The sequence below is a fragment of the Oryx dammah genome, unplaced genomic scaffold (assembly GCF_014754425.2).
Source record: "Oryx dammah isolate SB20612 unplaced genomic scaffold, SCBI_Odam_1.1 HiC_scaffold_24, whole genome shotgun sequence".
Classification (NCBI taxonomy): domain Eukaryota; kingdom Metazoa; phylum Chordata; class Mammalia; order Artiodactyla; family Bovidae; genus Oryx; species Oryx dammah.
This window is the reverse complement of record NW_024070208.1, coordinates 57515445-57539372: the sequence shown is the minus strand read 5'-3', so window position 1 is coordinate 57539372 and position 23928 is coordinate 57515445.

Below are 23928 nucleotides of genomic sequence, written 5' to 3'. Positions count from 1 at the left end.
TACGCTTACTGCTTGGAAAAAAAGTTATGACCAACCTAGACTGCATATTCAAAAGCAGAGACATTACTTTGCCAACAAAGGTCCATCTAATCAAGACTATGGTTTTTCCAGTAGTCATGTATGGATGTGAGAGTTGGACTGTGAAGAAGGCTGAGCACAGAAGAATTGATGGTTTTGAACTGTGGTGTTGGAGAAGACTCTTGAGAGTCCCTTGGACTGCAAGGAAATCCAACCAGTCCATTCTAAAGGAGATCAGTCCTGGGTGTTCTTTGGAGGGAATGATGCTAAAGCTGAAACTCCAGTACTTTGGCCACCTCATGCGAAGAGTTGATTCATTGGAAAAGACTCGGATACTGAGAGGGATTGGGGGCAGGAGGAGAAGGGGATGACAGAGGATGAGATGGTTGGATGGCATCACTGACCCGATGGACATGAGTTTGGGTGAACTCTGGGAGTTGGTGATGGACAGGGAGGCCTGGCGTGCTGCAATTCATGGGGTTGCAAGGAGTCGGACATGACTGAGTGACAGAACTGAACTGATGACCAGGTTAGATTCATCTCAGGAATGTAAAGTTGATTAAATATAAATTAATCAATCAATGTAATACACAACATTACTGAAATGACAGGGGAAAGAAAAACAAGTAATAACTATATCTATATTGATATAGAAAAAAGCATTTGAAAAACTCCAACACTCTTTTGTGATTAAAAACAATCAGAAAAGCAGGAATAGACTTAACTTCTTCAAGATGGTAAAGGGTATTTATGAAAAAACCAAAAGCTAACAGCATATTCAGGCAAAAGACTGAAAACTTTTCTGCAAAGTTTAAGAAAAAGACACCCCTAGTATTTCACCGCTGCCATTCAAATTGCTTTGCAAGTTCTAAAATTCTTAGAGAAAACATAGGAGTAAATCTTCATGACTTTGCATCTGTCAATGAAAATTTACATATAATAATAAGGAAAAGTATTAGAAAATTTGGGCTCGATCAAAAGAAACTACTTTTTCCCATCAAGGACTTTGTCAAGAAACTTAAATAAAAAAACCCTACAGAATGGTAAAAATATTACAGATTGTATTTCTGATTGTATATCTGATACTTTGGTGTCCAGAATATATAATGGAACTTTCACAACTCAACCATAAAAAAAGTTTGAACAATTCAAGTGAAGAATGAGCAAAAGAGTCGAAAAAACACTAGTCCAAAGAAGATAAATTTTGAGTAAGTACATAGGAAGAAGCTCAATCTGATTAATAATTAAGCAAATGTAAATCAAGAGATACCACTTCACACCCACTAGGATGCTATAATTTTTAAAAAATGCATTGTGTTCATAAGGACATGGATAATTTAGAACATGCCTACATTGATCACAGGAATGTAAAATGTTTCAGTCACTGTGGAAATATTTTGGCATATTCTCAAAAAGTTGAACACACAATCATCCTATGACTCAGTGATTCTACCATTAGGAATATAGGCCAACAAATAAATTTTCATAAAAGATCATTGAAGTGCTGTTGATAATTCTATTGTCATTCAGTTCCTCAGTCGTGTCTGATCTTGGTGACCCTGTAGATTGCAGCATAACAGGCTTCTTTACCCTTTGCTATCTCCTGGAGTTTGCTTTAACTCACATTCATTGAGTCAGTGATGCCATCCAACCACCCTATCATCTGTCACCCCATTTTCCTGTCTTCAATCTTTCCCAGCATGAGGGTCTTTTCCAGCGAGTTGACCTTTGCGTCAGGTGGCCAAAATAGTGGAGCTTCAGCTTCAGCAGCAGTCCTTCAATGCTTATTCAGTTTGATTTCCTTTAGGATTGATTAGCCATGCAATTCAGTTCAGTTCAGTTCAGTTGCTCAGTCATATCAGACTCTTTGTAACCCCATTAATTGCAGCATGCCAGGCCTCCTTGTCCATCACCAACTCCCGGAGTTCACTCAAACTTAAGTCCATTTAGTCAGTGATGCCATCCAGTCATCTCATCCTCTGTAGTCCCCTTCTCCTCCTGCCCCCAATCCCTCCCAGCATCAGAGTCTTTTTCAGTGAGTCAACTCTTCTCATGAGGTGGCCAAAGTATTGGAGTTTCAGCTGTAGCAACATTCCTTCCAAAGAACACACAGGACTGATCTCATTTAGAATGGACTGGTTGGATCTCCTTGCAGTCCAAGGGATTTTCAAGAGTCTTCTCCAACACCACAATTCAAAAGCATCAATTCTTAGCTCAGCTATCTTCACAGTCCAATTTTCACATCCATACATGACCACTAGAAAAAAAAAAAAATAGCCTTGACTAGACGGAACTTTGTTGGCAAAGTAATCTCTGATTTTGAATATGCTATCTAGGTTGGTTATAACTTTCCTTCCAAGAAGTAAGCGTCTTTTAATTTCATGGCTGCAATCACCATCTGCAGTGATTTTGGAGCCCCAAAATATAAAGTCTGACACTGGTTCCAATATTTCCCCATCTATTTCCCATGAAGGGATGGGACCAGATGCCATGGTCTTAGTTTTCTGAGTGTTGAGCTTGAAGCCAGCTTTTTCACTCTCCTCTTTCACTTTCATCAAGAGGCTCTTTAGTTCCTTTTCACTTTCTGCCATAAGGGTGGTGTCATCTGCATTTCTGAGGTTATTGATAGTTCTCCTGGAAATCTTGATTCCAGTTTGTGCTTCTTCCAGCCCAGCATTTCTCATGATGTACTCTGCATATAAGTTAGATAAGCAGAGTGACAATATACAGCCTTGACATACTCCTTTTCCTATTTGAAACCAGTCTGTTGTTCCATGTCCATTCTAACTGTTGCTTCCTGACCTGCATACAGGTTGCTCAAGAGGCAGGTTAGGTGGTCTGGTATTCCCATCTTTCAGAATTTTCCACAGTTTATTGTGATCCACACAGTCAAAGGCTTTAGCATGGTCAAGAAATCAGAAATAGATGTTTTTCTGGAGCTCTCTTGCTTTTTCAATGATCCACGGAATTTGGCAATTTGATCTCTGGTTTCTCTGCGTTTTCTAAAACCAGTTTGAACATCAGGAATTTCAGGATTCACGTACTGCTGAAGACTGGCTTGGAGAATTTTGAGCATTATTTTACTAGCATGTGGGATGAGTGCAATTGTGCGGTAGTTTGACCATTCTTTGGCATTACCTTTCTTTGGGATTGGATTGAAAACTGACCTTTTCAAGTCCTGTGGCCACTGCTGAGTTTTCCAAATTTGCTGACATATTGAGTGCAGCACTTTCACAGCATCAACTTTCAGGATTTGAAATAGCTCAACTGGAATTCCATCACCTCCACTATTTTGTTCATAGTGACATTTTTTAAGGCCCACTTGACTTCACATTCCAGGATGTCTGGCTCTTGGTGAGTGATTGCACCATGGTGATTATCTTGGTCGTGACAATCATTTTTGTACAGTTCTTCTCTGTATTCTTGCCACCTCTTCTTAATACCTTCTGCTTCTGTTAGGTCCATATCATTTCTGTCCTTTTTAAAGCCCATCTTTGTTCCCTTGGTATCTCTAATTTTCTTGAAGAGATCTCTAGTCTTTCCCATTCTGTTGTTTTCCTCTATTTCTTTGCATTGATCACTGAGGAAGGCTTTCTTATCTCTTTGTGCTCTTCTTTGGAACTCTACATTCAAATGGGTATATCTTTCCTTTCTCCTTTGCTTTTTGCCTCTCTTCTTTTCATAGCTATTTGTAAGGCCTCCCCAGACAGCCATTTTGCTTTCTGCATTTCTTTTCCATGGTGATGGTCTTGATCCCTGTCTCCTGTACAATGTCATGAACCTCCATCCATAGTTCCTCAGGCACTCTATTAGATCTAGCCCGTTAAATATATTTCTCACTTCAGCTGTATAATCACAAGGGATTTGATTTAGGTCATACCTGAATGGTTTAACGGTTTTCCCTACTTTCTTCAATTTAAGTCTGAATTTTGAAATAAGGAGTTCATGATCAGCTCCCAATCTTTTTTTTTTTTTTTTGCTGACTGTATAGAGCTTCTCCATGTTTGGCTGCAAATAATATAATCAATCTGATTTCAGTGTTGACAATCTGGTGATGTCCATGTGCAGAGTCTTCTTTTGTGTTGTTGGAAGGGGGTGTTTACTATGACCAGTGCTTTCTCTTGGCAAAACTCTATTAACCTTTGCCCTGCTTCATTCTGTATTCCAAGGCCAAATTTGTCTGTTACTCTAGGTGTTTCTTGACTTCCTACTTTTGCATTCCAGTCCCCTTTAATGAAAAGGACATCTTTTTTGGGTGTTAGTTCTAAAAGGTCTTGTAGGTCTTCATAGAATTATTCAACTTCAGCTTCTTCAGCATTACTGATTGGGACATAGACTTGGATTACTGTGATACTGAATGGTTTGCCTTGGAAATGAACAGAGATCATTCTGTTGTTTTGGAGATTGCATCCAAGTACTGCATTTTGGACTCTTTTGATGACCATAATGGCTACTCCATTTCTTCTAAGGGACTCCTGCCCGCAGTAGTAGATATAATGCACATCTGAGTTAAATTCACCCATTCCAGTCCATTTTAGTTCGCTGATTCCTAGAATGTAGACTTTCACTCTTACCATCTATTGTTTGACTACTTACAATTTGCCTTGATTCATGGACCTGACATTCCAGGTTCCTATGCAATATTGCTCTCCACAGCATTGGAAATTGCTTCTATCACCAGTCACATCTACATCTGGGTATTGTTTTTGCTTTGGCTCCATCCCTTCATTCTTTCTGGAGTTATTTCTCTACTGATCTCCAGGAGTATATTAGGCACCTACCGACCTGGGGAATTCCTCTTTCAGTGTCCTATCATTTTGCCTTTCCATACTGTTCATGTGGTTCTCAAGGCAAGAACACTGAAGTGGTTTGCCATTCCCTTATCCAGTGGACCACGTTGTGTCAGACCTCTCCACCATGACCCACCCATCTTGGGTGGCCCCACAGGGCATGGCTTAGTTTCATTGAGTTAGACAAAGCTGTGGTCCATGTTATTAGACTGGCTAATTTTCTGTGATTATGGTTTCAGTGTGTCTGCAGTCTGATGCCTTCTTGTAACACCTACCGTCTTACTTGTGTTTCTCTTACCTTTGACGTGGGGTATCTCTTCATGGCTGTTCCAACAAAGCGCAGCCTCTGCTCCTTACCTTGGACAAGGGGTATCTCCTCACCATCACCCCTCCTGACCTTGAACGTGGAGTAGCTCCTCTCGGCCCTCCTATGCCTGAGCAGCCACACTCCTTGGTCGTGGGGTTGCTCCTCTCAGCGCTGCCCCAACCTTCAGCATGGGGTAGCTCCTCCTAGCCACTGCCCCTGACGTTGGGCGTGAGGTAGCTCCTCTTGGCCAATCCTGCGTGGTCGTAGCCTGCCACTGTCAGCTGCAGTGATAGCTGCCTAGTATCACACACACAAACTTGTGAGTTGAGGAAACTGAGTTTCAAAGACATGAGGTGACTTAAGTGACTTCCTCAAATACACATAGTTAGTGAAAATACAAAAAAAAAAATAAAATAAAATAAATGCTAATTTTGTCTCTGTTCAGTTCAGTTCAGTTACTCAGCCAAGTGCGACTCCTGACGACCCCATGAATTGCAACACACCAGGCCTCCCTGTTCAGCACTAACTCTGGGAGTCCACTCAAACCCATGTCCATTGAGTCTAGATGCCATACAACCATCTTATCCTCTGTCGTCCCCTTCTCCTCCTACCCTCAATCTTTCCCAACTTCATGCTCTTTTCAAATGATTTAGCTCTTCACATCAGGTGGCCAAAGTATTGGAGTTTCAGCTTCAACATCAGTCCTACTAATGAACACACAGGGCTGATCTCCTTCAGAATGGACTGGTTGGATCTCCTTGCAGTCCAAGGGACTCTCAAGAGTCTTCTCCAACACCACAGTTCAAAAGCATCAATTCTTCAGTGCTCAGTTTTCTTTATAGTCCAACTCGCATATCTATACATGATCACTGGAAAAACCATAGCCTTGGCTAGTCAGACCCTTATTGACAAAGTAATGTCTCTACTTTTTAATATGCTATCTAGGTTGGTCATAACTTTCCTTCCAAGGAGTAAGCATCTTTTAATTTCATGGCTGCAATCACCATCTGCACAGAGTTTGGAGCCCAGAAAAATAAAGTCAGCCACTGTTTCCACTGTTTACCCGTCTGTTTGCGATGAAGTGATGAGACCGGATGCCATGATCTTTGTTTTCTGAATTTGAACTTTAACCCAACTTTTTTACTCTCCTCTTTCACTGTCATCAAGAGGCTCTTTAGTTCTTCTTCACTTTCTGCCATAAAGGTGGTATCATCTGCATATCTGAGTTTATTGATATTTCTGCCAGTAATGTTGATTCCAGCTTGTGGCTCCTCCAGTCCAGTGTTTCATGAAAGTGAAGTCGCTCAGTTGTGTCCGACTCTTTGTGACCCCGTGAACTATAGCCCACCAGGCTCCTCCGCCCATATGATTCTCTAGGCAAGAATAGTGGAGTGGGTTGCCATTTCCTTCTCCAGGGGATCTTCCTGACCCAGGGATCGAACCCAGGTCTCCTGCATTGCAGACAGATGCTTTAACCTCTGAGCCACCAGGGAAGCCCCTGATGTACTATGCATATAAGTTAAATAAGCAGGGTGACAATATACAGCCTTGACGTACTCCTTTACCTATTTGGAAGCAGTCTGTTGTTCCATGTCCAGTTCTAACTGTTGCTTCCTGACCTGCATACAGGTTGCTCAAGAGGCAGGTCAGGTGGTCTGATATTCCCATCTCTTTCAGAATTTTCCACAATTTATTGTGATTCACACAGTGCTTTGGCATAATCAATAAAGTAGAAATAGGTGTTTTTCTGGAACTCTCTTGCTTTTTCCATGATCCAGCAGATGTTGGCAATTTGATCTCTGGTTCCTCTGCCTTTTCTAAAACCAGCTTGAGCATCAGAGAGTTCACGATTCACGTATTGCTGAAGCCTGGCTTGGAGAATTTTAAGTATTATTTTACTAGCGTGTGAGATGAGTGCAATTGTGCAGTACTTTGAGCATTCTTTGGCATTGCCTTTCTTTGGAATTGGAATGAAAACTGACCTTTTCCAGTCTTGTGGCCACTGCTGAGTTTTCCAAATTTGCTGGCATATTGAATGAAACACTTTCACAGTATCATCTTTCAGGATTTGAAATGGCTCTATTGGAATCCAACACATCCACTAGTTCATAGTGATGCTTCCTAAGGCCCACTTGACTTCACATTCCAGGATGTCTGGCTCTAGGTGAATGATCACATCATCATGTATTACTGCTTAAACACACAGCAAGTTAATTGCAGTTACAGTCTAATATTGACAAAAAAAAAAAAAATAAGCAAGCACCATCCATATTCTTACAATAACCAGTATTATAGCAAGATACCTTCAGTAGGACTTTTGAAAATAAAGCAGAAAGGACCTTAATAATAAATCCACTAAATCCCTTCCCACTTTAGAAGCAAGAGGAGCCATTGTCACCATTATTTTAGGGGTGCCTTTGTTTGCTGAAAGGTTACTCTTTCCCTTTTTATAATTATATTCTTGTAAACATAGAAGGGTTCCTCCAGGGAAAAACAGTTGGAAAAATTTGGGATTTCTGTTAGAGCCATAAACAGGTTTTTCCTTTTGCATTTTATATCTGTGTGGGTACAGGATTTTAAAATCAACACTTGTGCATTTTGGAGCAGGTCAAAGAAACTTCAGAGAGAGGGAAAATCAGAAAGTATTGTTGACCCAGGAGTTGCCACCACTCCTATTATATATTGTGGGAGATTACATGATTTTCGGATGGATAATATGGACATTGTGGAAAGTAAGTATAGTTGAGTCATGTTGTAGTATCCTAACAAAAGGTCTTCTCAACAGGCTAGAATTTGTAGTAAAAAAGAGGCTAGGAATAAGAACCCAAGAACCTATGATGGTGGGAGCTGTGGTTGGAAAGGTGGAGAGGGAGATGTTGGATAAACACCAAGCCTTCTCCATCAACTGATTGAGTGGCTGGGTAGCTTTTTACATCATAAACCTATATGCAACCAGAAGAAGTACAGCATTGGGGTGTTTATCATTCAGAAAATATCTGTAGCCAGACAATATAAGGCAGAAAAGCAGTAACCACCAACAGAAAGGAAATTGCTTCTTTACAAGCCTCATATAAAAAAAACAGTATTGGGATTTCACTGGCAGTCTGATGGTCAAGACTTTGTGCTTTCTGTGCAGGGATACAGGAGGTGCAAGTTCAATCCCTATTTGAGGGACTAAGATCCCACATGTCACATAGTCAAATAAAAATAAATAAGTAAATAGGACACACATAATCACATATATGTAAATTTTAAAAGTAAGCAATACTAAAAAAAAAAAAAAAAAGTGTGTCCAGAGGAACTAGTGTCAAGAAGATCAAAGAAGGAGGAATTCCAAGTTCTTTGAGCCAAAGTTTTGTCTGTGTTGGAATAAAAGGAAAAGTTTAAATGCACAACATAATTGGAGATTTATACTGAGAAGGCAATGGCACCCCACTCCAGTACTCTTGCCTGGAAAATCCCATGGACAGAGGATCCTGGTAGGCTGCAGTCCATGGGGTCGCGACTTCACTTTCACTTTCGCTTTTCACTTTCATGCATTGGAGAAGGAAATGGCAACTCACTCCAGTGTTCTTGCCTGGAGAATCCCAGGGACAGGGGAGCCTGGTGGGCTGCTGTCTATGGGGTCGCACAGAGTCAGACATGACTGAAGCGACTTAGCAGCAGCAGCAGAATTACTTTTAATAGCTGTAAGTAGCCAGAAAATAACAATATGCCCCAAATATGTCATAGCCTAGATTATATTAGTTATCTATTGCTACTTATCAAAATCTTCCATTATTTATGTAGAATTCATTTTAGATTTGTGGGAACCTCAGATCACAAATTTTAGTGTACACTTATTGTAGCTTATGTTTTTGGTAATAATTTTTGGAATTTATTGTTTTGCTAAATTGTTTTCTTATCTTATAGGTACTCAATATAATATTATGGGAAAACATTGAATATTAGATATTAATATCTCATAATAAATATACAACAGAGACCTCAGATTTCCAGTTTTATATTAGAATTTATTTTATATTGTATATTTATTTGTGGAGTAACTGTACATGTTTACTGGATACTTTTTTCTTAGTCCCAATGAATTAAAAAAAGAGACCCTCATCACTGTTGTAATGATACATGCAAATTCTTCCCTTATTAATAATATATCTATCTTGTAAATATTATCAGATAGCACATGACATGTAGTAAATTCTCATATTGATGAAGGCATTACAAGAAATATGAATACAAATAGTTCAAATTTTGGTTTACCATGCGATCTTTACATATAAATGCTCAATATGAGTAAATCTTTAAAACAAAATCACTATTTTCTTTTCTTTGAATGGACTACTTACTTGAACTTTATTTCATCCTTAGTTTAATCATGTTTAAATTTCCAGCAGTATTCAAAGTCTCAGATATGAGGTATATATACATAGTAAGTCATTGCAAGGACCATCAAAGCCTTTATTCTAACCATTTTACCAAATAGATGGAAAAAAATGAAAAAAAGTGACAGACTTTATTTTTTGCCTTCAAAATCACTGCAGAATGTGACTGCAGTCATGAAATTAAAAGACGCTTGCTTCTTGGAAGAAAAGCTATGACCAAACTAGACAGCATATTAAAAGCAGAGACATGACTTTGTCAAAAAGGGTCTGTATAGTCAAGCCATGGTTACCCAGTAGTAACCATGTACTGATGTGAGAGTTGGACCATAAAGAAGGCTGAGCACTGAAGAATTCTGGTGCTATGGTGCTGGAGAAGACTCTTGAGAGTTCCTTGGACAGCAAGGAGATCAAACCAGTCAATCCTAAAGGAAATCAGCCCTGAATATTCATTGGAAAGACATGCTGAAGCTGAAGCTGAAGCTCCAATACTTTGGCCACCTGATACAAAGAGCCAACTCATTGGAAAAGACCCTCATGCTGGGAAAGATTGAAGACAGGAGGAGAAGGGGATGACAGAGGATGATATGGTTGGATGGTGTCATTGACTCAATGGACAAGAATTTGGGCAAACTCTGAGAGATAGTGAAGGACACATAAGCCTGGTGTGCTGCAGTCCATGATGTCCCTAAGAGTTGGACACGACTGAGTGAGTGAACATCAGTTTTACCAAATCTGTTCCTCCAATTAAAATAAATAAATTTATATTAAAAAAAAACCTGTTCCCAGCAATAACATTCACATTTATAAATCAAATAAGTACTTTAAAAGCTCTATTAAAATTATGTAGCTAATAGACTGACTGTCCTAGAATGTCTGCAATATTACTAAACTTCTAAATAATTATGCTATGTGGTGTCAGTTTAGTCATTAAGTCGTGTCCTACTCTTGCAATTCGATGGACTGTAATCCACCAGGCTCCTCTGTACATGAGATTTTCCAGACAAGAATACTTGTGTGGGTTGCCATTTCCTTCTCCAGGGGATCTTCCCAACACAGGGATTGAACCTGTGTTTCCTGCATTGGCAGGTATATTCTTTTACCATTGAACCACCAGAAAAGCCCAATTATGCCATAGATCTGCTCTAATAAATATTTTTGTTATATATCATGAAATTGTGGTTAGATAACATTCTTAGATTGATAAATAAGAAATCAAAGTTTAAAAATTGTGATAATGTGTGGCTAGGGTCAGGTTCCCTCGTAGCTCAGCTGGTAAAGGATCTGCCTGCAATATGGGAGACCTGGGTTTGATCCCTGGGTTGGGAAGATACCCTGGAGAAAGGAAAGGCTACCCTCTCCAGTATTCTGGCCTAGAGAATTCCATAGACTGTAATAGACCATGGGGTTGCAAAGAGTCAGACACGACTGAGTGACTTTCACTTTTCAGGGTCAGGTAGACTCGTAAAGACTGTATTTAAATCATCCAAATTAGAGACAGTGTGAACCTTTGCTGTAAGAATAGTATATGTAATATAAAGATCAAAAAACATGAATTTTTTGAAATTGATTAGTATTGATAAAAATGTCCAGTAAAATGAACCTTTAGAGATTCAAGTATCTGTCTGTAAATATGAGGTTTGTGGTGTCACATAACTTCCAAGCGTATTTTGAAGAGAGGACAGGTTTGCAGAAAGTGAAGGTCAAAGTAGATCATGAGGATGATTTAATGTTATCTACTCAGAAATAGAATGACAGCATTGTTTAATGCTCAAGGCTGGGCACTTATAGAGAGATAAGAAATTCTCAAATAATTAGTATTCAGTTCAGTTCAGTTCAGTCGCTCAGTCGTGCCCGACTCTGTGACCCCATGAATTGCAGCATGCCAGGTCTCCCTGTCCATCACCAATTCCCGGAGTTCACTCATGCCATCTAGTCATCTCATCCTCTGTCGTCCCCTTTTCCTCCTGCTCCCAATCTCTCCCAGCATCAGAGTCTTTTCCAATGGGTCAACTCTTCGCATGAGGTGGCCAAAGTACTGGAGTTTCAGCTTTAACATCATTCCTTCCAAAGAACTACATGAGACCAAAACATTTTTTTTCTTACATTGATGAACATGCAAATCGTTATTTTTGCATAAATAATTTCCTTTCAAAAATATATGCATTTTAGTAAAGAACAGCATCAATGACATATTTTATACTGTACCTCGACAAGTAAAAAAAAAAATTATTTTGGGAACACATGAGCTTACTTTAATGAATTTCTTAGTCATATATGTTTAATAATATGTTGCTACTTTTTGAAGATTGTATTTTTTGGTGATGTGTTATTTTATATAGTTATATGTTTTTTCTTTTTCATAAAAATGCCAACCAGTTTCTTCCAGTTACATTTTCTGGTTAATGAGCAAATTGTTGACACTTTGAATTGCTTTTTTCTCCTTAGACCACAATTTCTACTTATTTTTGAATGATAAATTCTTTATGATAAACTACAAATGCTTTAGTATATAGTTCATTGAGTTTTGACAAAATATACCATGTATAACCAACACCAGGTTTAAGTGTGTAGTGTATATTTATATGTAATCTCAGAAAATCCCTTGGACCTTATTTATTTATGTCTCCTCATACCCACCATCTTGACAACCAAAATTTTGATTTATATCTTTATGCAATAGATTTGTCCCTTAAAGAATTTTGCATGAATGGAATAATAACAATATCTACTCTTCTATATCTTGCTTCTTCCACTGAGAAAATTTTCTTCATATTGTAGTGGGTAGAAATACTTCATTCTTTTTATTTGAATCGGTTATTTTCTATATGATTATATTGAATATGTTTATTCAAATGTACATAGACCATTCGTTTGATTCCAGTTTCTGTATGTATGTTAGTATTGATAAAAATGTTAAGTAACCTGAACCCTTTGAGATTCAAGCATCTGACTATATATATATATAATTATATATATAATATATATATTATAATTTGAAATTAAACATTTACTATTTATATACAGCATACATTTTGTATATAAATAGTAAATGTTTAATTTCAAATTATAATATATTCATAGGCTTCCCTGGTGGCTCAGATGGTAAAGAATCCACCTGTAATGCAGGAAACCTAGGTTTGATGTCTAGGTTTGGAAGATCCCCTGGAGGAGAGCAAGGCAATTCACTCCAGTGTTCTTGCCTGGAGAATCCCCATAGACAGAGGAGCCTGGCAGGCTACAGTCCATGGGATCACAGGGAGTCAGACAGGACTGAGCAACTAGTCACATTTATATACAGCATAATCCTGTTTTTCCCCAAATGATTGTAGAATGCATTATGTTCAGTTTTCCAAATAGTCACTCAGTTCAGTTGCTCAGTCATGTCCGACTCTTTGGGACCCCATGAATTGCAGCACGCCAGGCCTCCCTGTCCATCACCAACTCCCAGAGTTCACTCAGACTCACATCCATCGAGTCAGAGATGCTATCCAGCCATCTCATCCTCTGTCGTCCCCTTCTCCTCCTGCCTCCAATCCCTCCCAGCATCAGAGTCTTTTCCAATGAGTCAACTCTTCGCATGAGGTGGCCAAAGTACTGGAGTTTCAGCTTCAACATCATTCCCTGCAAAGAAATCCCAGGGGTGATCTCCTTTAGAATGGACTGGTTGGATCTCCTTGCAGTCCAAGGAACTCTTAAGAGTCTTCTCCAACACCACAGTTCAAAAGCATCAATTCTTCGGCGCTCAGCTTTCTAGCATACTAAAATGGGACTTTCTAAGAAAATCAAGCTCTAATATATGCTAAACAAAACAATGTACTATGATAGATCATCTATTACATATTATTTATCGTAATGTAGATTTTATTCAGCAACACAATTCTGTACACAGCACATCTTACAGATGCAGGAGATAATAGTTGAAAACTTCCCTAAAATGGGGAAGGAAATAATCACCCAAGTCCAAGAAACCCAGAGAGTCCCAAATAGGATAAACCCAAGGCGAAACACCCCAAGACACATATTAATCAAATTAACAAAGATCAAACACAAAGAACAACTATTAAAAGCAGCAAGGGAAAAACAACAAATAACACACAAGGGGATTCCCATAAGGATAACAGCTGATCTCTCAATAGAAACTCTGCAGGCCAGGAGGGAATGGCAAGACATACTTAAAGTGATGAAAGAAAATAACCTACAGCCCAGATTACTATACCCAGCAAGGATCTCATTCAAATACGAAGGAGAAATCAAAAGCTTTACAGACAAGCAAAAGCTGAGAGAATTCAGCACCACCAAACCAGCTCTCCAACAAATTCTAAAGGATATTCTCTAGACAGGAAACATAAAAAGGGAGTATAAACCCAAACCCAAAATAATAAAACAAATGGCAACGGGATCATACTTATCAATAATTACCTTAAACGTAAATGGATTGAATGCCCCAACCAAAAGGCAAAGACTGGCCGATTGGATACAAAAACAAGAACCCTCTATATACTGCTTACAAGAGACCCACCTCAAAACAAGTGACACATACAGACTGAAAGTGAAGGGTTGGAAAAAGATATTCCATGCAAATAGAGACCAAAAGAAAGCAGGAGTGGCAATACTCATATCCGATAAAATAGACTTTAAAACAAAGGCTGTGAAAAGAGACAAAGAAGGCCACTACATAATGATCAAAGGATCAATCCAAGAAGAAGATATAACAATTATAAATATATATGCACCCAATATAGGAGCACCGCAATATGTAGGACAAATGCTAACAAGTATGAAAGGGGAAATTAACAACAACACAATAATAGTGGGAGACTTTAATACCCCACTCACACATATGGACAGATCAACTAAACAGAAAATTAACAAAGAAACGCAAACTTTAAATGATACATTAGACCAGTTAGACCTAATTGATATCTATAGGACATTTCACCCCAAAACAATGAATTTCACCTTTTTCTCAAGTGCTCATGGAACCTTCTCGAGGATAGATCACATCCTGGGCCATAAATATAACCTTAATAAATTCAAAAAAATCGAAATCATTCCAAGCATCTTTTCTGACCATAATGCACTAAGATTAGATCTCAATTACAGGAGGAAACCTATTAAAAATTCCAACATATGGAGGCTGAACAACACGTTTCTGAATAACCAACAAATCACAGAAGAAATCAAAAAAGAAATCAAAATATGCATAGAAACTAATGAAAATGAAAACACAACAACCCAAAACCTGTGGGACACTATAAAAGCAGTGCTAAGAGGAAAGTTCATAGCAATACAGGCATACCTCAAGAAACAAGAAAAAAGTCAAATAAATAACCTAACTCTACACCTAAAGCAACTAGAAAAGTAAGAATTAGAGAACCCCAGAGTTAGCAGAAGGAAAGAAATCTTAAAAATTAGGGCAGAAATAAATGCAAAAGAAACAAAAGAGACCATAGCAAAAATCAACAAAGCCAAAAGCTGGTCCTTTGAAAGGATAAATAAAATTGACAGACCATTAGCCAGACTCATCAAGAAGCAAAGAGAGAAAAATCAAATCAATAAAATTAGAAATGAAAATGGAGAGATCACAACAGACAACACAGAAATACAAAGGATCATAAGAGACTACTATCAGCAATTATATGCCAATAAAATGGACAACCTGGAAGAAATGGACAAATTCTTAGAAAAATACAATTTTCCAAAACTAAACCAGGAAGAAATAGATAATCTTAACAGACCCATCACAAGCACGGAAATTAAAACTGTAATCAGAAATCTTCCAGCAAACAAAAGCCCAGGTCCAGACGGCTTCACAGCTGAATTCTACCAAAAATTTCGAGAAGAGTTAACACCTATCCTACTCAAACTCTTCCAGAAAATTTGCAGAGGAAGGGAAACTTCCAAACTCATTCTATGAGGCCACCATCACCCTAATACCAAAACCTGACAAAGATACTACAAAAAAGGAAAACTACAGGCCAATATCACTGATGAACATAGATGCAAAAATCCTCAACAAAATTCTAGCAATCAGAATCCAACAACACATTAAAAAGATCGTACACCATGACCAAGTGGGCTTTATCCCAGGGATGCAAGGATTCTTCAACATCCGCAAATCAATCAATGTAATTCACCACATTAACAAATTGAAAAATAAAAACCATATGATTATCTCAATAGATGCAGAGAAGGCCTTTGACAAAATTCAACATCCATTTATGATAAAAACTCTCCAGAAAGCAGGAATAGAAGGAACATACCTCAATATAATAAAAGCTATATATGACAAACCCACAGCAAACATTATCCTCAATGGTGAAAAATTGAAAGCATTTCCCCTTAAGTCAGGAACAAGACAAGGGTGCCCACTTTCACCACTACTATTCAACATAGTTCTGGAAGTTTTAGCCACAGCAATCAGAGCAGAAAAAGAAATAAAAGGAATCCAAATTGGAAAAGAAGAAGTAAAACTCTCACTGTTTGCAGATGACATGATCCTCTACATAGAAAACACTAAAGACTCTACCAGAAAATTACTAGAGCTAATTAATGAATATAGTAAAGTTGCAGGATATAAAATCAACACACAGAAATCCCTTGCATTCGTATACACTAATAATGAGAAAGTAGAAGAAGAAATTAAGGAAACAATTCCATTCACCATTGCAACAAAAAGAATAAAATACTTAGGAACATACCTACCTAAAGAAACTAAAGACCTATATACAGAAAACTTTAAAACACTGATGAAAGAAATCAAAGAGGACACTAATAGATGGAGAAATATACCATGCTCATGGATCGGAAGAATCAATATAGTGAAAATGAGTATATTACCCAAAGCAATTTACAAATTCAATGCAATCCCTATCAAGATACCGGCGATATTTTTCACAGAACTAGAACAAATAATTTCAAGATTTGTATGGAAATACAAAAAACCACGAATAGCCAAAGCAATCTTGAGAAAGAAGGATGGAACTGGAGGAATCAACTTGCCTGACTTCAGGATCTACTACAAAGCCACAGTCATCAAGACAGTATGGTATTGGCACAAAGACAGACATATAGATCAATGGAACAAAATAGAAAGCCCAGAGATAAATCCACACACCTATGGACACCTTATCTTTGACAAAGGAGGCAAGAATATACAATGGAGTAAAGACAATCTCTTTAACAAGTGGTGCTGGGAAAACTGGTCAACCACTTGTAAAAGAATGAAGCTAGATCACTTTCTAACACCGCACACAAAGATGTTTATCTCAAAATGGATTAAAGATCTAAGTGTAAGACCAGAAACTATAAAACTCCTAGAGGAGAACATAGGCAAAACACTCTCTGACATAAACCACAGCAGGATCCTCTACGATCCACCTCCCAGAATTCTGGAAATAAAAGCAAAAATAAACAAATGGGATCTAATTAAAATTAAAAGCTTCTGCACAACAAAGGAAAACATAAGCAAAGTGAAAAGACAGCCTTCCGAATGGGAGAAAATAATAGCAAATGAAGCAACTGACAAACAACTAATCTCAAAAATATACAAGCAACTCCTGCAGCTCAATTCCAGAAAAATAAACGACCCAATCAAAAAATGGGCCAAAGAACTAAATAGACATTTCTCCAAAGAAGACATACGGATGGCTAACAAACACATGAAAAGATGCTCAACATCACTCATTATTAGAGAAATGCAAATCAAAACCACAATGAGGTACCACTTCACACCAGTCAGAATGGCTGTGATCCAAAAATCTGCAAGCAATAAATGCTGGAGAGGGTATGGAGAGAAGGGAACCCTCCTACACTGTTGATGGGAATGCAAACTAGTACAGCCACTATGGAGAACAGTGTGGAGATTCCTTAAAAAATTGCAAATAGAAATGCCTTATGACCCAGCAATCCCACTGTTGGGCATACACACAGAGGAAACCAGAATTGAAAGAAACACATGTACCCCAATGTTCATCGCAGCACTGTTTATAATAGCCAGGACATGGAAACAACCTAGATGTCCATCAGTAGATGAATGGATAAGAAAGCTGTGGTACATATACACAATGGAGTATTACTCAGCCATTAAAAAGAATACATTTGAATCAGTTCTGATGAGATGGATGAACCTGGAGCCAATTATACAGAGTGAAGTGAGCCAGAAAGAAAAACACCAATACAGTATACTAACACATATATATGGAATTTAGGAAGATGGCAATGATGACCCTGTATGCAGGACAGCAAAAAAGACACAGATGTGTATAGCGGACTTTTGGACTCAGAGGGAGAGGGAGAGGGTGTGATGATTTGAGAGAATGGCATTGAAACATGTATAATAACATGTAAGAATCGAAATGCCAGTCTATGTCTGATGCAGGATATGACACGCTTGGGGCTGACGCGCGGGGATGACCCAGAGAGATGTTGTGGGGAGAGGGGTGGGAGGGGGGTTCATGTTTGGGAACGCATGTACACCTGTGGTGGATTCATGTCAATCTATGCCAAAACCAATACAGAATTGTAAAGTAAAAATTAAAAATAAATAAATAAATTAAAAAATAATAATAATAAACACTGCACTGAAAGTTGCAAAAAAAAAATGAATATGTATCAACCTGTAATGGAAATTTTTAATAACTACAAAAGAAATCAAATGTTTGACTTACATGTCATATCAGCTAAATGCCTAAGTCAAATATACTAAATTTTGCTTGTGCATCTTTTTTTCTTTACTGAGTGGTAACTTCGATAGCATCTGCATTACAAAAATCCATAAAAGTTGGTTTGTCACATTAAAGAAAACTTTATGTGACTTGCTTTATAGAAATTATCCCAAGCCTACTGCTTGATGTCTTCATTAAGACGTGTCTGCTAAAACACTTTAGCAATGATTCAACTCTTTGCCACCCTACAGACTGTAGGCCACCAGGCTCCTCTGTCCATGGGATTCTCCTAGCAAAAATACTGGAATGGGTTTCCATCTCTGCCAGGGTCCAGCCCCGGTGGATCCAGGGTGATTCGAAGGTGGGGATGGAGTCGGTGTCCTTGGAAAGATACATATTTAATTACAGATATATAGAGAGATTAGAAATGGATAGTGTAGTAGGAAAATTAGTGGAGAAAAAGAGGTTGAATAACTTGGTTTATGTGGAATAGCATCCATGCTCCAGATGGGAATTCAGCCAGAAAAATGGAGAGCAAGAAAGAAACGACATGGGGGAATCAGTCTTTCTGGAAACTGATCCAATTTCTTTATTTTGGGGTTTGCTTATATACCTTTTGTTACACATAAGGATGAATACAGAGTCACGCGGGGGTCAGCAGTCCTGACCTTTATCAAAATCAGGTGCTTCACATAAAAAGGTCTTAGGGATTTTACATCATCTTCTGGCCATGAGACCTGCTGACATTTTATGATCCTTTCTGATAACCAAAAAACTTATTTCTTCCAAGCGTGTTTTTTCTTAAACCAGGCACCACCCTCCAAATAAAGTTACATTCCTATAGTGTGAGGGTGTAGCGAGTTACAATCAAGAAAGGAATTTATTTAACCCAAGGTTAACATGATTAATCTTAAAGGTTAATACTTATTTCTCCTATATGCTTAAAGGTTAATACTTATTTCTCCTATATGCTAGTTATATTCATTATAAGGGCAGGGAACATGGAGATTTAGCAGCAAACATCAAGCCAACAAATGAAAATCCTTTCACCAATGTTCCCCTTAAGATCTATTTAGTCTTAAGATAGTGATAAAGTTACATTTTTACATAGCAAGGACACAGTGATTTATAACAAAGTACAGTGATCTATTACAAAAGAGAAAATTCATTAATTCAAAAAGCCTAGCATTGCTAAACTTAAAAAATACTATATTTCCTTTTCTATATTCCAAATACATTGATTAATATATTCCCAGGTGCCTAAGGATATGGAGGCCTGGTGGCAATCATTAACTCAACAATGAGAAAAGCCCTATGCTAATTAAGACTTTCAAAATACTCCAAAACTCTCTGTGCTGTATATGGTTGAGAGGTGGTAAACAATCATGTGGTAGTGGCAGGAGTATGGATAATTCCATCACACTAGCTAGTCTGTCAGCAGAGAGGTTTGACCTGAGACACCCTTTTCACACCCAGGAAAGGGAATTAGCAGCAATTATTGGCACAACAAATGAAAAAACCCTTCTCCAATATAATTCTTAGTTCAGTTCAGTTCAGTTCAGTCACTCAGTCATGTCTGACTCTTTGCGACCCCATGAATCGCAGTACGCAGGCCTCCCTGTCCATCACCATCCCCGGAGTTCACTCAGACTCACATCCATCGAGGCCGTGATCCCATCCAGCCATCTCATACTCGGTTGTCCCCTTCTCATCCTGCCCTTAATGCCTCCCAGCATCAGAGTCTTTTCCAATGAGTCAACTCTTCTCATGAGGTGGCCAAAGTACTGGAATTTCAGCTTTAGCATCATTCCTTCCAAAGAAATTCAAGGGTTGATCTCCTTCAGAATGGACTGGTTGGATTTCCTTGCACTCCAAGGGACTCTCAAGAGTCTTCACCAACACCACAGTTCAAAAGCATCGATTCTTTGGCACTCAGCCTTCTTCACGGTTCAACTCTCACATCCATACATGACCACAGAAAAAAACATAGCCTTGATTAGACGGACCTTAGTCAGCAAGGTAATGTCTCTGCATTTGAATATACTATCTAGATTGGTCATAACTTTTCTTCCAAGGAGTAAGCGTCTTTGAATTTCATGGCTGCAGTCACCATCTGCAGTGATTTTGGAGCCCCCCAAAAAAGAGTCTAACACTGTTTCTAAGTTTCCCCATTATTTCCCATGAAGTGATGGGACCAGATGCAATGATCTTCGTTTTCTGAATGTTGAGTTTTAAGCCAAGTTTTTCACTCTCCTCTTTCACTTTCATCAAGGGGCTTTTTAGCTCCTCTTCACTTTCTGCCATAAGGGTGGTGTCATCTGCATATCTGAGGATATTGATATTTCCCCCAGCAATCTTGATTCCAGCTTGTGTTTCTTCCAGTCTAGCGTTTCACATGATGTACTCTGCATATAAGTTAAATAAGCAGAGTGACAGTATACAGCCTTGACATACTTCTTTTCCTATTTGAAACCAGTCTGTTGTTCCATGTCCAGTTCTAACTGTTGCTTCCTGGCCTGCATACGGATTTCTCAAGAGGCAGGTTAGGTGGTCTGGTATTCCCATCTCTTTCAGAATTGTCCACAGTTTATTGTGATGCACACAGTCAAAGGCTTTGGCATAGTCAATAAGGCAGAAATAGATGGTTTTCTGGAACTCTCTTGCTTTTCCCATGATCCAGCAGATGTTGGCAATTTGATCCCTGGTTCCTCTGCCTTTTCTAAAACCAGCTTGAACATCAGGGAGTTTGTAGTTCACGTATTGCTGAAGTCTGGTTGGAGAATTTTGATTATTACTTTACTAGCATGTGAGATGAGTGCAATTGTGTGATAGTTTGAGCATTCTTTGGCATTGCCTTTCTGTGGAATTGGAATGAAAACTGACCTTTCCCAGTCCTGTGGCCACTGGTGAGTTTTCCAAATTTGCTGGCATATTGAGTGCAGCACTTTCACTGCATCATCTTTCAGGATTTGAAACAGCTCAACTGGAATTCCATCATCTCCACTAGCTTTGTTGGTAGTGATGCTTTCTAAGGCCCACTTGACTGCACATTCCACGATGTCTGGTTCTAGATGAGTGATCACATCATCATGATTATCTTCGTCATGAAGATCTTTTTTGTGCAGTTCTTCTGTGTATTCTTGCCACCTCTTCTTAATATCTTCTGCTTCTGTTAGGTCCAGATCATTTCTGTCCTTGATCGAGCCCATCTTTGCATGAAATATTCCCTTGGTATCTCTAATTTTCTTGAAGAGATCTCTAGTCTTTCCCGTTCTGTTGTTTTCTTCTATTTCTTTGCATTGATCACTGAAGAAGGCATTCTTATCTCTTCTTGCTATTCTTTGGAACTCTGCATTCAGATGCTTATATCTTTCCTTTTCTCCTTTGCTTTTTGCCTCTGTTCCTTTCACAGCTATTTATAATTCCTCCCCAGACAGCCATTTTGGGATTTTGCATTTCTTTTCCATGGGGATGGTCTTGATCCCTGTCTCCTGTAGAATGTCACGAACCTCATTCCATAGTTCATCAGGCACTCTATCTATCAGATCTAGGCCCTTAAATCGATTTCTCACATCTACTGTATAATCATAAGGGATTTGATTTAGGTCACACCTGAATGGTCTAGCAGTTTTCCCTACTTTCTTCAATACAAGTTAGAATTTGGTAATAAGGATTTCATATTCTGAGTCACAGTCATCTCCTGGTCTTATTTTTGTTGACTGTCAGGAGCTTCTCCATCTTTGGCTGCAAAGAATATAATCAATTTGATTTTGGTGTTGACCATCTGGTGATGTCTATGTGTAGAGTCTCCTCTTGTGTTGTTAGAAGAGGGTGTTTGCTATGACCAGTGCATTTTCTTGACAAAACTCTATTAATCTTTGCCCTGCTTCATTCTGCATCCAGGTGTTACTTGACTTCCTACTTTTGCATTCCTGTCCCCTATAATGAAAAGGATATTTTTGGCGGGCGTTACTTCTAAAAGATCTTGTAGGTCTTTATTGAATGGTTTGCCTTGGAGATGAGCAGAGATCATTCTGTTGTTTTTGAGATTGCATCCAAGTACTGCATTTCGGATTCTTTTGTTGACCATGATGGCTACTCCATTTCTTCTGAGGGATTCCTGCCCGCAGTAGTAGATATAATGGTCATCTGATTTAAATTCACCCATTCCAGTCCATTTTAGTTCCCTGATTCCTAGAATGTCGACGTTCACCCTGTAATCTCTTGTTTGACCACCTCAAATTTGCTTGATTCATGGACCTGACATTCCAGGTTCCTATGCAATATTGCTCTTTACAGCATCGGATCTTGCTTCTATCACCAGTCACATCCACATCTGGGTATTGTTTTTTGCTTTGGCTCCATCCCTTCATTCTTTCTGGATTTATTTCTCCACTGATCTCCAGTAGCATATTGGGCACCTAATGACCTGGGAGGTCCTCTTTTGGTATCCTATCATTTTGCCTTTTCATACTGTTCATGGGGTTCTCAAGGCAAGAATACTGAAGTGGCTTGCCATTCCCTTCTCCAGTGGACCACATTCTGTCAGACCTCTCCACCATGACCTGCCCGTCTTGGGTTGCCCGCGGACATGGCTTGGTTTCATTGAGTTAGACAAGGTTGTGGTCCTAGTGTGATTGGATTGACTAGTTTTCTGTGAGCGTGGTTTCAGTGTGTCTGCCCTCTGTTACCCTCTTGCAACAACTACCATCTTAATTGGGTTTCTCTTACCTTGGGTGTGGGGTATCTCTTCACGGCTGCTTCAGCAAAGCACAACCGCTGCTCCTTACCTTGGACGAGGGGTATCCTTACCGCCACCGTTCCTGACCTTCAACGTGGGATAGCTCCTCTAGGCCCTCCTGTGCCTGCACAGCCAGCACTCCTTGGGTTGCTCCTCCCAGCCGCCGGCCCTGGTCTCGGGTGTGGGTGGTTCCTCCTAGCTGCTGCCCCTGGCCTCTGGCTCGGGGTGGCTCCTCAAAGTCACCACCCCTGGCCTCGGGCATAAGGTGACTTCTCCCGGCCACCCCTGACCTAGGACGCGGGGTGTTCTTCCCGGCCGCCACTGGCCTCTGACACGGGGTAGCTCCTCCCGGCTGCCGCCCCTGACGTAACCAACCCACTATACTGACAATTTCCCAAAAGAATTTGCCTTTAGTAAGTCTAAAACATCTCATGCCTCTCAGGTTGGGAGGCTGTAAACAATCACATCTGGTCGGACGAAACTATACAGGTGGGCTAGATAACCTTCAGAGGAGTCCCTAAGCTGAAACACTCTTGTCATGCCCAGGAATTTTTATTGACTTGGAGCTGCACATTAACTCCTTCTCCGAGAGAAATGGTGATGGGGGAGAGCCTCCCGTAAAGTCAGAGGTGTAGGTGAGAGCATAAAACAGACTCTTGTTTTGGGGTAGATGCTCGGGAACAGGGGGTTTCCTGAGGCTTGATCATGCCTTTGCGTATGCCAAGCCTCCTTCTTCATGACCTTTGCCATGGGCGGAGTTCCTCACACTGGTCCCCGGCACATCTCCTCCAGGGGATCTTCGTGACTCAAGTATTGAACTTGTCTCTCTTATGTCTCCTGCATTTGCAGGAGGGTTCTTTACCACTGTACCACCTGGGAAGCCCTAATTGAAAGAGTATTATATAATGAATTTCGTAGGTACATTTTCAAGTTTGTAAATGTGTGACTAAGTGAACCTGTTCCTAAAACAGAAATTACAACATTTCTGTGGCTTATTTCCAATTTTGACCTCTAGCATGCCACT